This window comes from Hyla sarda, chromosome 1, assembly GCF_029499605.1.
Source record: "Hyla sarda isolate aHylSar1 chromosome 1, aHylSar1.hap1, whole genome shotgun sequence".
Lineage (NCBI taxonomy): Eukaryota > Metazoa > Chordata > Amphibia > Anura > Hylidae > Hyla > Hyla sarda.
Window position 1 is genome coordinate 442312146 of NC_079189.1, and position 17158 is coordinate 442329303.

A 17158-nucleotide genomic window follows, 5' to 3' on the forward strand; every position below is an offset into this window, starting at 1 on the left:
CAGTATGTTCCCCCACATTAGGCTGGCAGTATGTTCCCCCACATTAGGCTGGCAGTATATTCCCCCACAGACATACAGCCTACAACCATATACATATATATACATATACATGTGTATGGCTGGAGGCTGTATGTCTATGTATTGCCCTGCTTCAGTGCTCCGACCACTGCTCCTCCGGAGTGAAGATGAAGATGACGTGCCGCTGGTAACTTTCCATGCTGGCCAGCGGGCGTCCTCCTGCTCGATGCTCCTCGCCTCTGTTCCTATGGGCGCACGCACGGGATGTCAGTGACGTCCCGGTGTGCGCTATCTCCCGGCAGCCCCTGCGTTTTTTAAAGTTAATGCAGGGCCGCAGACAGTTAATGAGAGCCACCTTGTGTCCCGAAAAGATCTTTCGGGACATAGGGATGTCCTTAATAGTGATGGGGGAAATTAATCTGGGGGGGGGGGGCAATTGTGGCCCCGTTGCGGCCCCTCTCCCCCCTCCCTCCGGGATCTGCCACTGATACTGTACTTACATCTTTAATTTTGATTGGACCCTGGGCAAGCAATTCTTTTTGCCCCCCCTTTTTTGCAACCCCAGGCAAAAGCTAATTTTGCCACCCCTTCGCTTCGTCCTTCACTCCCACCTTACTACTGTGGTGACACACTGTAACAAGCCCCCTTCACATGTAATTAGCATACTAATGGGGTGACACACTGTAAAAAACCTCCTCCTCATGTAATCTCCCAGCTACTGGGGTGACACACTGTATCAAACCTCCCCCTCATGTAATCTCCTTACCACTGGGGTAACACACTGTAACAAACCTCCTCCTAATGTAATCTCCTTACTACTGGGGTGACACACTGTAACAAACCTCCTCCTCATGTAATGTCCTTGCTACTGGGGTGACACACTGTAACAAACCTCATACACACATCATAGATACATATCTAACACACATACACACATCATACATACACCTAAATCTATCATGCACACATAATACATATACACACATCATACAAAATCATACACATACATATACAATACACATCACCAAGCCAAAGCCTCTCCTTACCCCCAGGAGATGATTGCTGGAGATCGGGTTGGCTGCAGGGCCGCACATAGTAGAAGTAAAATAAAAAGAAGTGCTGGCAGCGATCGCCCGGGCCCCCAAGCAGTGGAGCGCAAGCAGGATGTGAGGGGGATTTACTAGTGGAGCGCTGCCTGCCGTGTTTCTCCGAGCATGGTGACGTCTGATAAGTGGAGCGCAAGCAGGGCTCCTCCAGAATGCTCAGGACAGGGGGAGGAGTGTTAGTGCCTTGGGCCCTGAATACTAAATTTTGCACAAATTTGCGGTAAAATCGCGGCAAAAAACGCAGCGATTTTGCGCAAAATGGAGTATTGTTAGTAATGCCCTAAAGCTTTTCAGTGGCAACTGCCTAGTATGCCCCGCCCTAACGCCTGCCCCGCCAGTTATTACTCGGCCCTAGTGTGCTTATGTTGCACGGCCGTAGTGTGCTTATGTACACACACTTCGTGAAGATGGTTATAATAACTTCTCGATTACTGCCACAGTGGATATTGAATGAGGCAAATATATTAGGGATATTCATTCACCCTCAATGCTATTCGCTCACCTATCTGTTTATTCATACCACTAGTGGCAGGGTATATACTGCAGTATCTGGATGAATCTGCAGACCACTACTGAAAATGAATCTGCTAAGTGATAGGACCCTTAGGCTATTCAGTATTAAACTCTGTATCCCTTATGAATGGCCACTCCCCTCTGTGCACCGCAGGTATGGACCAATATTCATATGGCTATCCCGCCATAAAATTGTTAAACCTATGGAAAAAGAAAAAAAGGGAGAGGGCTGTGCCTCGTGTATTATCCAGGGTATCAATGTCCCAATCAGGGACTAGGGGAGCAGCGTATCTATAAAATGGCTGCTCACCAGATATATGTAGAAACAAGCATATTACCCCTCAAGGTTACTCAGCATGTGGAAGCGAACTGCATGGCCCAGAGTCCAACAGGAGAGGACGAAATCTTCTCCCGTACAATCAAGAAGGAATAAAGAAAAAAAGCGGAACCTTGTCTAGGCGCTGTTCACAGATCCAAGATAATGAAACACAAATGTGTATGGAAAGAAAATGCCCGGAGGCACTATGTTTATTAAAAGAACTTCCAATGACGAGTTTCGGAGGGTATTTCCTCCTTCCTCAAATTGGCAACCTGAGGAAGGAGGAAATACCCTCCGAAACCAGTCATTGGAAGTTCTTTTAATAAACATAGTGCCTCCGGGCACTTTCTTTCCATACACATTTGCGTTTCAATATCTTGGATCTGTGAACAGCGCCTAGACAAGGTTCCGCTTTTTTTCTTTATTCCTTCATAAAATTGTTAGAGACACATAATGTGTAAACTATATTATTTTAGATGCCATGGGACAGCCATTTAAAAGATATAACTGTCACACCCCGACATGTTTTGCCACTCAGCATGGCTTTATCAAGGAGAATGACTGACACCATTGAGTGTCAGTTACTTATGATCCCCTTTTATATGTAACTAGCTGAGTACTTGGCGTTGCCCGGTTTTTCCTTCCTAATCCTTGTTGGGGAAGAAAATAAACAAAGGAGGAAGCTTTTGACTTCATATCCCGTCTTCATATATTGTTGTCATATCCCAACCCCATATCCCAACCTCCTATCCCGTCCTCCTATCCCGTCCTCCTATCCCGTCCTCCTATCTCGACCTCCTATCCCAACCCCCTATCTCGTCCTCTTATCCTGTCCTCCTATCTCGAGCTCCTATCCCGACCTCCTATCCCGTTCTCCTTTCCCGTCCTCATATCTCGACTTTGAAATATCTCCAGCCGTACATAAGTTATGTTGGAACATGCATTTCCCATTGATTTGCATGGGATTTTAAACAAAAACCCTGACCCTCACAAATTGGGGTAGTTAAGGGTTACATTAACTATCCTACATTTTAAGTGGACATATAAGTAACATGTGACCAAGTATTATCGAAATATCTCCAGCCGTTTGGAATTTATGCAGTAACCTATATTTCCCATAGACTTGTATGGGACTTTAAACAAAAACCCAGACCCTGACAAATGGGGGGTGAGTGAGGGTTAAATTACCTATCTTATGTTTCTTGTTGACATATAAATAACGTGTGCCAAGTTTCATGTTAAGACCATTAGCCGTTTGGACGTGATTGTGGAACATACATACACACACACACACATTGAGTTTTATATACCGTATATACTTGAGTATAAGCCAAGTTTTTCAGCAAATGCCGAGGGGGGCATTTTCAGCACGTTTTTTGTGCTGAAAATGCCCCCCTCTGCTTATACTCGAGTGAGCTCCGTCTGTCAATCCCTTCATCAGTGGTCTTCAACTTGTGGACCTCCAGATGTTGCAAAATTACAGCTCCCAGCAAGCCCGGACAGCCAATGGCATGCTGGGAGTTGTAGTTTTGCAACATCTGGAGGTCCGCAGGTTGATGACCACTGATGAAGGGATTGACGGGGTGATGATGAAGGGGGTCTGGATGATGACGGGGGTCTGGAAGATGGGGGGGGTCATGGGGGGATGATGTATTTCCCAACCTAGGCTTATAGTCGAGTCAATAACTTTTCCTGGGTTTTTGGAGTAAAATTAGGGGCCTCGGCTCATATCCGGGTCGGCTTATACTCGAGTATATTATATATATATATATATATATATATATATATATATATATATATATATGCATGCAAAGTCCAGGAATCACAGCACCAATAGGTCTAGGATCTTCATAAGCTGGTTTCTTTATTTACCCCAAAAATACAACGTTTCGGCAACAATAGCCTTTATCAAGCATGTATATATATATATATAGACTACAGTGACCTCATCATCAGGCTAAATCAATAGAAGACCATCCAGTATACAACCAATTGCACCTCATTACCGACCCGTTCGTAGCCAACCATAGACCTCCCTCTATAATCCAATCTATAATTGTAATGTACAGTGATGTCACCCGCCTACGGCGATCCTCCTTACCTCACCGCAAAGATAAATTATCCATTCATAAGCCAATGCCCTGCTAGGACGATGTAAACATCTGTGGACGTCATACCAGGCATGCACTGACTATACTCACCTCGTGTCAGATGCTCTGCCTGGATCATGTGATGGGTCTGGCTCACATGACTCTCTACTCCACGATCGCATCCGAGCGCTGAATCACTGTGTGCTCGCGCAGAGTGCTGAATGGCTGCGTAGCTGTGCGCACGCGCACAATGCGAACTACTAATACCAGAGTCTTGGGTCTTACTGCACATGTGCTGTGTCCGTGTCTTCTCCAGAGCTATTAAATCTATATAACCTGTTTATCACTTGCTGTTAATGAACCCATAATCCTTAAACATCTATTCTGGCAATCGCTCATCATATAATTTTGGTACTAATTACCATATAGGCACTCTTCACAACACAAGTCTATACAATTCTTCACAACAGAGAAATATATGCCCCAATTAGCGATACCAACCATAGGTGACAAAACAAAGATTTGCATGATGGCGTAATGAAATATAAAAACGGTAAGTATAATCTGAGGACAATGATCCCAAAGGTCTTCATGATGATGAATATAATGGTGTCATACATTTTACAATATAAACCTAGAGGACTACAGATTAATAGACATATTCATATAGTTTTTATACGGTATACTGATGCAGTAGTTTGTGCCTAAAACCAGGACACCATTGTTTAACAACTGCACAATCACTTGTAGTCCATCAGAATTAATATAATAATTAGTTTCATTTCATAACTGTGGTCCTTTACAATAGTGCTCAATAGCCTGATTGTAGGTCAATACTCATGAATTAGCAAACTAGCTCCTCAGTTCAATCTCTGGGACTAAATACACTGACACAAAAATTCTGTACCATAAAATTACTAGTAATATTGATCTGCTGTTATATATTTAGGTATGGAACTGGTAATACAACTCAGTTATATCAATGCTCTGTACATAAACCCTTCATTTAACCCATGGGGGTTTAGAGTTTATAATCGAAAAATCCATTTCGACTCCTCCCTATGGAGGATGCTATCCTAGTTGCCACCTCTTGGACCAAGTTTGATCTGCCTCAAACCCCAGAATTTCAGATTATTCAGGTCACCCCCATGTATTTCCCTTATATGTAGGGCACTCTGTGTATGTGCACCCATCCAGAAGCCACTCAGATGTTTGGGAATGCGTCACCAAAATTCTTGCAGGGTTTTCCCTACATACAACTTCGGGCATGTGCATGCACAAGCATACACTATACCTGCACTCTTATAATTGACAAAGTCGTATAGTTTGTACACTAGACCATCCACCGGATTAGTGAACTCTTTTCGGTGTGGTACAAATGGGCAAAAAGAACATTGACCACACCGGCATGTGCCCACATTTGTATTCCACATCCATGTGTCCCCTCTACTTTGGACTATCAGGTCTCTTTGATTAGGGCCTCTCAGATATGTGATATTGGGATAAGTATGTAATAATTATTGATGCCGCGAACATAAAATCTTCCATTCGCGAACGGCGAAGGCGAATTTCCGCAAATGTTCGCGAACGGGCGAACCGCCATAGACTTTTAAAACCCACAGGGACTCTTTCTGGCCACAATAGTGATGGAAAAGTGGTTTCAAGGGGACAAACACCTGGACTGTGGCATGCCGGAGGGGGATCCATGGCAAAACTCCCATGTAAACTTACATAGTTGATGCAGAGTCTGGTTTTAATCCATAAAGGGCATAAATCACTTAACATTTCTAAATTGTTTGGAATAACGTGCTTTAAAACATCAGGTATGATGTTGTATCGATCAGGTAGTGTAAGGGTTACGGCCGCTTCGCAGTGAAAGACCAAACTCCCCATTTAACGCACCGCAAACAACCGCAAACAGTCCATTTGCACAACCGCAAACTCCCCATTTGCACAAGGTTGGATACCAAGCTAGCCATGTCCCATTCCTTGTCCTCACTAATGTCATTGAAGGTCTCTTCCTCCACCCAGCCACGTACAACACCAAGGGTCCCCGAAAGGTGACAACGAGCCCCCTGGGACGCCTGCTGTATCTGGTCTTCCACTTCCTCAAAGCCACCTTCCTCTCTGGCTCCTCTTCTTCAGACACCTCTCTCTGCGTTATTATAAAGTGTGTTAAGTAGTACTATTCTTATCAGTTTAATCCCTGTTACGTCCCCTATCAGGGGACGTGTATATGGCATCAATTTTAGGAACCAGGAGATGGAAAAAGATGCTTGGTTGGTCCTCCTACTTCAAATTTGGGGCACTGCGTGTGCAATCTAATGTGCCACCAGATAGGAATAGTACTACTTAACACACCAATCAGTTTAATCCCTGTTATGTGCCTTTTTTTTGGTTTGGTTTTTGAAGCCACAGTGCAGCACCAGAGGCCATAAAAATTAGGCATGTACACATGCCAGAAAAATGTGGTTTTGTTGCAGCCGCTGCTGTAGCAGCGGCCAAAAAAATGTATGTTTGTTTCCCAGGCAAAAAGTGCCCTAAAACATTGCGGCTTGAACCGTAGTTGGTGGCGGATAAGTCACGCAAGTCATCCAGCATTCAGAGATAAAATACAGCAGCATGTGGACCATTTTTAGCCCAAGGCAGCTCATCTCATCAGGCCTTTTTTAGTCGAATGTATTGCCCACTGTCAGTCCCTTCGGGATCCAACCCTCATTCATCTTAATAAAGGTGAGGTAATCTAGACTTTTTTGACCTAGGTGACTTCTCTTCTCAGTGACAATACCTCCTTCTGCACCGAAGGTCCTTTCTGATAGGACACTTGAAGCGGGGCAGGCCAGAAGTTCTATCGCAAATTGGGATAGCTCAGGCCACAGGTCAAGCCTACACACCCAGTAGTCAAGGGGTTCATCGCTCCTCAGAGTGTCGATATTTGCAGTTAAGGCGAGGTAGTCTGTTACCTGTCGGGCGAGTCGTTCTCTGAGGGTGGATCCCGAAGGGCTGTGGCAATGTGTAGGACTTAAAAAGCTCTGCATGTCCTCCATCAACAACACGTCTGTAAAGCGTCCTGTCCTTGCCATTGTGGGAGTAGGAGGATTACTTTCACCTGTTCCCCTGTTAGATTCCCGTTGTGCTGTGACATCACCCTTATACGCTGTGTAAAGCATAGTTTTTAATTTATTTAGGAACTGCTGCATCCTTTCCGACTTGCGGTAATTCGGTAACATTTCAGGCACTTTCTGCTTATACCGGGGGTCTAGTGGCGTGGACACCCAGTACAGGTCATTCTCCTTCAGCCTTTTTATACGAGGGTCCCCCGACAGGCACGACAGCATGAAAGACCCCATTTGCACAAGGTTGGATGCCGAGCTACTCATGTCCCGTTCCTCGTCCTCACTGAAGGTATGTTCTTCCCCCCAGCCATGTACAACACCATGGATACCAGATAAGAGACAACGAGCACCCTGGGATGCCTGTTGTGGTTGGTCTTCCTCTAAGCCACATTCCTCCTCTGACTCCTCTTCCTCACAATCCTCTTCCAGTTTTGCCGCAGGTCCAGCAAGCGATACTTACCTGGCAGGGGAGATACCATGATCACCAAGGTCTGAAGAACTCCCAGCATTGTGGTAGAGATTTTGTGTAGTACGATTGCAGTACTCTTCATTCTTATTAGAACCGCAATTCTCGAGAGCATACCACCTGAAGATCATCTCCTGAAACTGCCTCGGAACATCTGAGGAAGGAGAAGATCTTGAAGACTGCAGCTCCGAAAGAAGCCGACAAAGAACTTGGAAGAAGGGAATCGGTGGTGAATTCCGGAACTTCGGCGAAGACGAAAGTGGTGCAGAATCTTCTCAGAGAAAGAAGACTTTGCGAAGGCTCTCCATAAGCAGGAAAGGAAGAGGAGAGAGCCTGCTGGAAGAAGCCATGGCCTCAACCAGCAAGTCAACCCAGGAAGCTGCAAGGCAAGGCCTGGAGGTCCAGCCCCAACCACAGCAACCTTCAACCTCCAGCACAGCAAGGCAGAAGGGCAGCAGAACCACCAAGCAAGAAGCTTCAACTCTGGAGCCCTGGATGAAGCAGACTGTTGCTTTGAAGCTGAAGCCAGTGGATGAAAGGGTGCCGGACATGTCCCACGACGTGTTCTGCAAGAAGATGCTGGCAGATCAAGGCTTCTCCTCTGCGGACACCCTCGGCATTCAGACCTTCATGTCCGGGATTTTCTACATTACCTTCACTACCATCAGCACCTGTAGAAGATACTGGGAGGCGGTAAAAGCGGCGAGTCCCGAATCCCCTTTCTCTCACATTGTGGGCAACTGCCCTATTCAAAGAGAGGAGAGGCGGGTGACGGTCTCAATGCATAACCCACACACCCCAGGCAAGGACATCTCGACATTCCTGAAGCGCTTCTGCACTGTGGTGAGGGAACCCACCCATATCCTGAACTCTCTTGGATACTGGACCTGCAAGTGGTCTGTGGTCATCAGACTTAACAAGAACCCTGCCTCTCCAGATGGACTACAGCACCTGCCACTGACATTCTCCTTGGGCAACTCCACAGGACTTATCTTCTACCCAGACATGCCGCAGACCTGCAGGAGATGTAGCAAGATGGGCCACGAGGGCAAGGACTGTAAGGAAGATGCCTGCAGGTTTTGCCGAGTGACAGATCACACTACCAAGGATTGCCCCAAGAGCAAGACCTGCAACCTCTGTGGACTGGAGGCCCACAGCTACAAGGACTGCCCCCAGAGGGAGAGAACATGGGCATCTGTGGCAGCGAACGCACAGAAGCCAGCCCCAGCTCCGTAACCAGCAGCACAGAAGGCCAAGCCGACCAAGGAGGGCAAGAAGGCGAAAGCCACCACCCCTGCCCCATCCCGCCCTGCCCCTCCCTTTCCGTCCTGCCCCCCCTGCCCGTCCCGTCCCACCCCTGCCCCCCGTGCCCTGCATGTGTCAGCGTGCAGTGAACTCTTGTTCAAAAGACTGGCTCAGCGGGCAGGTCCATGTCTCGCTTGTTTCTCATGCCCCTCTGGAGACAGCTGGGCTGGGACAAGTGGGACAGCTCCATCCCTTACAACTGGAACACTCCCTGGTTCTATGGGGATGTTGTTCGGTTTGTGAGGAAGCATCAGCTTGAGGGTCTGAAGCCCGACCTGTGGAAGCCAAAGACTATCTACAAGCTCATCCGAGTTAAGGACTTGATGGAGCTGGTTCCGGGGCTCCCTGCAGCCACTGCAGAGACAGTTTGGACTAATGTGGCCTCAAAGCAGCTTACCAATGGACATAAGGACTTGTCATGGATGGCCATCAAGGGAGGGTTGTCTCTCAGGTCATTCATGCATGGCCGCGACCTGTGCAGAACCCGGTACTGCCCCCGGTGCCCCTATGTGGAGGAAACATCTTTGCATGTGTTTTGGCAGTGCCCCTTTGCTCAGGGTCTGTTGGACGCCCTGGAACATGAACTCAGAGACTCTATACCCAGGAACTGCCTATCATACCATTCGGTGCTTTACGGTCTGTTCCCTGGGACCCACGACGTGGAGGCCATCCAGGAGGCCTGGCGCCTTATGAACTGTTTTAATGACGCTGTGTGGCTTGCCAGGAACCGCCTCGAGATCAACAGGGAGAACATGTCCATCTGGGACTGCCGCAGGTTCATCAGGAGCCTGCTCAAAGACTATTCCATCTTGGACAGCCCGGCCGTCGAAGAAGAAAAGGAGTGAAGACCCCTCTCCTTCCCCCATCTCCTTGAAGATACAGCCCAACAGTTTGGCCCTGTGATCCGCCCCCTCCCTACCCCCACATAGTCGCCCCAGCCCCGCCTCATAGCCTACGCCCTTACCCCGATCACAGATTGTATAGTTTTGCTTTTTGATTTCATATGCTTTTCTATTACAGGATTGAGTGGAGTGTTAGAGTAACATGATGTGTTATGTATAGCTTAGGGAACCTTTGCTGTGTATTGTACTGTCATGCTTTGTGTGATTGTAATTTATCGTATGACTTGTAATGACTGAATGGAAAATAAAGCTTGGCCCAAATTCAATGCCGCCAACAAATTTCTTACGTTGTCACAAACCACTTTGCCGATCTCCAGTCAGCCACTGATCCACCTGTGCATTCAGGGCGGACAGGAGTGCTGGTGGGGTGTGACTCTCTGCTTTCAGGCAAGTCAACCCCAAGACAGCGTGATACTGCCGTATCCCGGATATGGAATAATACCTGGGGGGGGGGTGCCTTTGATGTGGAGCAAGACGCAGCAGCAGAAGAGGACTCAGCCGAGGAGGTTATGGAAGAGGATGGAGTAGGAGGAGTAGAGGAGTTGGCAGCAGGTCTCTGCAGAGCCACGCATTCCATTCTTGGCAGCCGTCAGCAGGTTTACCCAATGCGCAGTGTAGGTGATATACCTGCCCTGACCATGCTTTCCAGACCAGGTATCAGTGGTCAGATGGACCCTTGCCCCAACACTTTGTGCCAGACATGCCATTACTTCCTTTTGCACAATTGAGTACAGGTTGGGCATTGCCTTTTGTGCAAAGAAATTTCGGCCGAGTACCTTCCACTGCGGTGTCCCAATAGCTACAAATTTTTTGAACGCCTCAGACTCCACCAGCTTGTATGGTAAAAGCTGGCGGGCTAAGAGTTCAGACAAGCCAGCTGTCAGATGCCGGGCAATGGGGTGACATTGTGACATTGGCTTCTTATGCTCAAACATGTCCTTGACAGACACCAGACTCTGGGCAGATGAGCAGTAACTGCTGAAGGCGAGAGACGGAGTGGCGGATGGTTGAGAGCGGGCAAGGAGGACAGCAGTGGTTGACGTGGCTGAAGATGCTGGACCAGGAGGAGGATGGCGGCTTTGAGTTTGTGTGCTGCTAGTACTCATGTGTTGATCCCATAGGCGTTTGTGATGTGCGATCATGTGCCTTCACGAAGCAGTTGTACCTAGGTGGGTGTTGGACTTCCGACGACTCAGTTTCTTTTGGCACAGGTCGCAAATGGCATCGCTGTTGTCAGAGGCAGACACGCAAAAAAAATGCCACACTGCTGAGCTCTTCAATGACGGCATTCTGGTGGTGGCAACAGCATACGTTTATTGGCGTGCTGTCTGGCTGATCCCGGGTGCCAATGCATGCTTTCTGACTGTGCCACTAGCTCCTTGCGTTGACCTCCCCCTGCTTCCACCTCGTCTCCTCCTCCTCTCTGTCTCCCCATTTGAACTTTCCCCCTGTTCTTCTCTTCTAGCGGGCACCCACGTGACATCCACGGGCGCATCGTCATCACCAACCGCTTCACTTGTATCTGACAACTCAGCAAAGGAAGCAGCAGCGGCTACACCAACATCATCATCACACCGTATGTCCATGTGTGTAATGCTGCCTGACTGAGATATATCCCTGTTATCTACATCCTCTGGCAATAATGGTTGCGCATCACTCATTTCTTCCAACTGATGTGTAAATAACTCCTCTTACAGATCAAGTGAAGCGGCTGTGGTGCTAGTGTTGGTGGTAGCAGCAGGTGGGCGAGTGGTAACTTGAGACGTGTCCGAAGCTGGAGGAGGATGGTGCGTCAAGGTTCCGAGCGGAAGCTGTAGAAGATTGGGTTTCCTGTGTTAGCCAGTCAACTATGTCCTCAGAACTTTTCAAGTTCAGGGTACGTGTCATCTGAACACTGGCCATTATTCTAGGGCCAAAGGGAATCACAGCACCATGACCACGACGGCCCCTGCGCGGTGGCCTGCCTCTGCCTATCATTTTTTTTTCGATTAGTGGTACTATGGGTGCAAGCTACTTTGACAACAGATATGAGTGGCACTGTGCACTGGCAGAAGTTTTCAGAGTAGACGCTGTAGGCCTGACACACACGCTTGCAGACAACTAACTGCTATTCAATCTATTACAGTCAAAAAAAAATTTTTTTATGTACACTACTGTTACACCAGATATGAGTTGCACTGGTGTGGCACTGTGCCCTGGCAGGCCCTGAAACGCACACGTGTGAAGGAAACTGACTGCTATTATTTCACAGTCAAAAAAGTTTTTTGTTTTTTTTTTTATGTACACTGCTGTTACACCAGATATGAGTTGCACTTGTGTGACACTGTGCCCTGGAAGACCCTGAAACGCACATGTGTGAAGGAAACAGACTGCTATTATTTCACAGTCAAAAAAGTGTTGTTTTTTTTAAATGTACAGTACTGTTACACCAGATATGAGTTGCACTGGTGTGACACTGTACCCTGGCAGGCCCTGAAACGCACACATGTGAAGGAAACTGACTGGTATTATATGCTATTATATTAAAGTCAAGTATATTAAAGTCAAGTAGTCTGTAGTGGATACTGAATACTATAGTTGATTGAAAGAAAAAAAGTTTTCCACCAGAGTACCATTTAAACCAGTGGTTCCCAACCAGGGTGCCTCCAGCTGTTGCAAAACACACCTATGAAGGAAACTTACTGCTATTATATTACAGTCAAAAAAGTATATATATATATTTTTTTAATGCAAGCTATTGTGACACCAGATATGAGTGGTGGCACTGGGCAAAGGGGCACAGTATACGCTGTGAGCCTGACACACACGCTGGCAGGCAGGCAACTGCAATTACCGTATTTATCGGTGTATAACACGCATTTTTTAGGCTAAAATTTTTAGCCTAATGTCTATATGCGTGTTATACGGAGCGGGCGCTTTAAATCAATGAACTGCAGCGGCTTTTGCAGGTGCAGAGACCTGCCATCGCTGCCGGCTTCTCTCCCCCTGCTATCGGCACCGCTGCCCCTTCTCTCCCCTCGAGACGCAATGACGAGTGACGTCCCTCGTCATTGCGCTGCGCATAGCAACGATGCAGGGGACGCACACCGGAGGCCTGAAGCAGCGCGGACCCGACCCCGGCAGCAGGTAATTATACAACCAGGGATGGGGGAGGCAATGGGGCAGCGGCGCCTTCTCTCCCCCTGGCCGATAGCAGGGGGAGAGAAGCGGAGGCAGTGACGGCCTCTCTCCCCCTGCCTTTCCTGGGGGCTTCTGTGGGGTCAGAAACAGTGTATCGGGGTATACACATGCACACACACGCACCCTCATTTTAGCAAGGATATTTGGGTAAAAAACTTTTTTTACCCAAATATCCTTGGTAAAATGAGGGTGCGTGTTATAGGCCAGTGCGTGGTATACCCCAATAAATTCGGTAGATTACACAGGGAAGAAAAAAAGCAGACTGATGTTCTAGCCCTAAAAAGGGCTTTTTGGGGTGCTGTCCTTACAGCAGAGATCAGATGAGTGCTTCAGGACTGTAGCGGACACTGAATACACTAGCCTAGCTATCGATTTCCCTATTAAATCAGCAGCAGCTACACTGTCCCTCCTCTCACTAAGAATGCAGCTTCAGAATGAATCTAAAATGGATGCTGTCCAGGAGGTGGGAGGGTCTGGGAGGGAGTGTCTGCTGCTGATTGGCTGGAATGTGTCTGCTGACTGTGAAAAACAGGGTCAAAGTTTACTCAATGATGATGAATAGGGGGCGGACCGAACATTGCATATGTTCGCCCGCCGCAGCGAACGCGAACAAGCTATGTTCGCTGGGAACTATTCGCCATCAAACTATTCGAGACATCACTAGTAATAATGTTTTGAGATCCTTGTCAGCTCTCAGTATTGGCCAATATCTCCTCATCACTCGATCTGATTTATTATCATATCGTATCCCCTACTGATCTTGTCCTATCTTGCAGTAGGTCGGTTCTAGATGTGTCCCTTGCCCTCTGAATTACTTTCTGGCGACAGTTCTTCGGATAGGCTCTCTCCTTGAACCTTTTCAATAATTTTCGTGACTCATGCTCAAAGGTACTATCCTGAGAGCAATTCTGCCTCGCCCTCAAGAACTGGCCTACTGGTATTCCCCGCTTATGGGGTGCCGGGTGGCAGCTGTTCCATTGTAAAAGACTATTTACTGCTGTATCTTTGCGGAACATCAATGTTTTAATGCAGCCGCTATCATCTATCTTAATAGTGCCTGTGATTGGTCGGTCTAATAAGCAATATAGACTTTATGCAGAGAATACAGACTCAGCACTGCAGCATTCTTGTTAATCATTGTAGATATAGCTATTAAGATAGACTATGGTGGCTGCATTCAAACATCGATGTTCTGCAAAGATACAGCGGCGAATACAAGTAGGCCAGTTCTTGAGGGCGAGGCAGAATTGCTCTCAGGATAGTACCTTTGAGCATGAGTCACAAAAATTATTGAAACGGTTCAAGGATAGAGGCTATCCGAAGAACTGCCACCAGAAAGCCCTTCAGAGGGCAAGGAACACATCTAGAACTGACCTACTGCAAGAAAGGATCGGGAGGGGATATGACTATGATAATAAATCAGATCAAAAGATGAGGAGATATTGGCCAATACTGAGAGCTGATAAGGATGTCAAAACAGTATTACATACGTATCCCAATATCACATATCGGAGAGGCCCTAATCAAAGAGACCTGATAGTCCATAGTCATTTTAAAGCCAGTAGAGGGGACACCTGGCTGAGGAATCCAAATGTGGGCACATGCCATGTGGCCAATGTTTTTTTCCACCCAATTGTACCACGCTGAAAAGAGTTGGTAGAGTGTACAAACTATATGACTGTCAATTGGAAGAGTGCAGGTATAGTGTATGCTTGTGCATGCACATGCCCGAAGTTGTATGTAGGGAAAACCCAGCAAGAATTTTGGCGACGCATTCCCAAACATCTGAGTGGCTTCTGGATGGGTGCAGATACACCAATTGCCCTACATATAAGGGAAATGCATGGGGGTGACCTAAACAATCTGAAATTCTGGGGTTTGAGGCATATCAAACTTAGTTCAAGGGGTGGCAACTTGGATAGCATCCTCCTTAGGCAGGAGTCGAAATTGATTTTTCAATTAAAAACTCTAACCCCCATGGGTTAGATGAAGGGTTTACGTACACAGCATTTATATAACTGAGTTGTATTACCAGTTCCATACCTAAATATGTAACAACAGATCAATATTACTAGTAATTGTATGGTGGAGAATTGTATTTAGTCCCAGAGACTGAACTGAGGAGTTAGTTTTCTAATTCATGAGTATTGACCTACAATCAGGCTATTGAGCACTATTGTAAAGGACCACAGATACAATCAGGCTATTGAGCACTATTGTAAAGGACCACAGTTATGAAATGTAACTATTATAATAATCCTGATGGACTACAAGTGATTGTGCAGTTGTTGGACAATGGTGTCCTAGATTTAGGCACAAATTACTGCATCAGTATACCGTATAAAAACTATATGAATATGTGTATTAATCTGTAGTCCTCTTGGTTTATATTGTAAAATGTATGACAAACAAAAGGAGGCAGACACGTGCTCACGATATGCCTAAAACTTAAAGGGAACCAATCATCAGATTTTACCCGATATAACGCTTGGCAAAGCGTTATATAGGGTAAAATCTTTATTTTCACCATTCCCGGGGATGCTCCTGCACCCAGGGATGGTGAAGATATGAAGTTATAAACTAGTCACCGCCGCCGCCGTAAGTAGTCACCTGGGCGGGGAGCCCTTCTCACCTACTCCCGTTCTTCGGCCGGCAGCGACGCCCCCTCCGCTTGATTGATGGGCAGCGTCATTGTTCCGCTCACTGAACAGATGGAGCAGAGCGATGACGCTGCCCATCAATCAAGCGTAGGGGGGCGTCGCTCCTGGCCGAAGAACGGGAGTAGGTGAGAAAAGCTCCCCACCCAGGTGACTACTTACGGCGGCGGCGGTGACTAGTTTATAACTTCATATCTTCACCATCCCTGGGGGCAGGAGCGTCCCCCGGGGATGGTGAGGACAACAATTTTACCCTATTTAACGCTTTGCCAAGCATTATATAGGGTAAAATCTGATGATTGGTTCCCTTTAACTTTTACTAGATATAGCTAAAAAATAAAAATAACACTCGTGTTGCAGTGATGGGTGAGTATAATTTAGGTCTTGCCAATAATGGCAATCAAACCGGGTTCTGCAGGGTCCAGCCAACCTAGCGGTGCCAAACAAATAATGTCAAGTTGTCTATGACTCTTAAATCACACAAAAAGTACCACCAACGCGTTTCTACCACCATATATTATGATGGCGTCATCAGGGAGGCACATAGCAATAAAGGTAAGACCTTTTGCCGCAATTATGGTAGCATAACGTATGTGTGACGATGAGGACCTGCAAACAAATTTTGTCTCTTAAGCCATAGATACATAGACTAGGAAAGACACAGATTGCATAATGATTGAGTCCTATGGGAGAAAGACACAACCCCAAATGATCACAACTTAATATGCAGATGACGGTCATATTCACATCCACGGTTCTGCAGGTCGGCAAAGAGTCCAGGAGGTAAGACCTGCATGGAGCAGGGAGCCGGAGATAGCCGGCTCACTGACGGGAAGCAGGGAGATAGAGGCATCTGACCTCGAGTTTTATTTTTGTGTTTTAGCTATATCTAGTAAAAGTTAAGTTTTAGGCACATCCTGAACACAAGTCTCCCTCCTTTTGTTGATGTTTAATGCTGGTTGTTCAATTTGAATGGAATCTAGTGGTCTATATAGGACCATAAATTCTTGTACTACGTCTCTTGTTAAAATGTTTGACACCATTATATTCATGAAGACCTTTGGGATCATTGTTCTCAGATTATACTTACTGTTTTTATATTTCATTATGCCATCATTCAAATCTTTATTTTGTCACCAATGGATGGTATCGCTAATTGGGGCATTTATTTCTCTGTTGTGAAGAATTGTATACACTTGTGTTGTGAAGAATGCCTATATGGTGATGCGATGTCCCAGTACGGGATATAGTCCCGTACAGTACTTAGGCCCTGTAAGGTTGAGTACCTCTGTGTCCTAGGGGCCCTTCTGCAGTGTCTCCCCCATAGTAATATATCTAATGTATAGTGTTATATGTGTTATGTATTAAAGGGGTTATCCAGCACAGGTGATTTTAGTACGTACCTGGCAGACAATAATGGACATGCTTAGGAAGGATCTGCGCTTGTCTTGGGCTAAATGGCTATGCTGTGAGATTACCATAACAC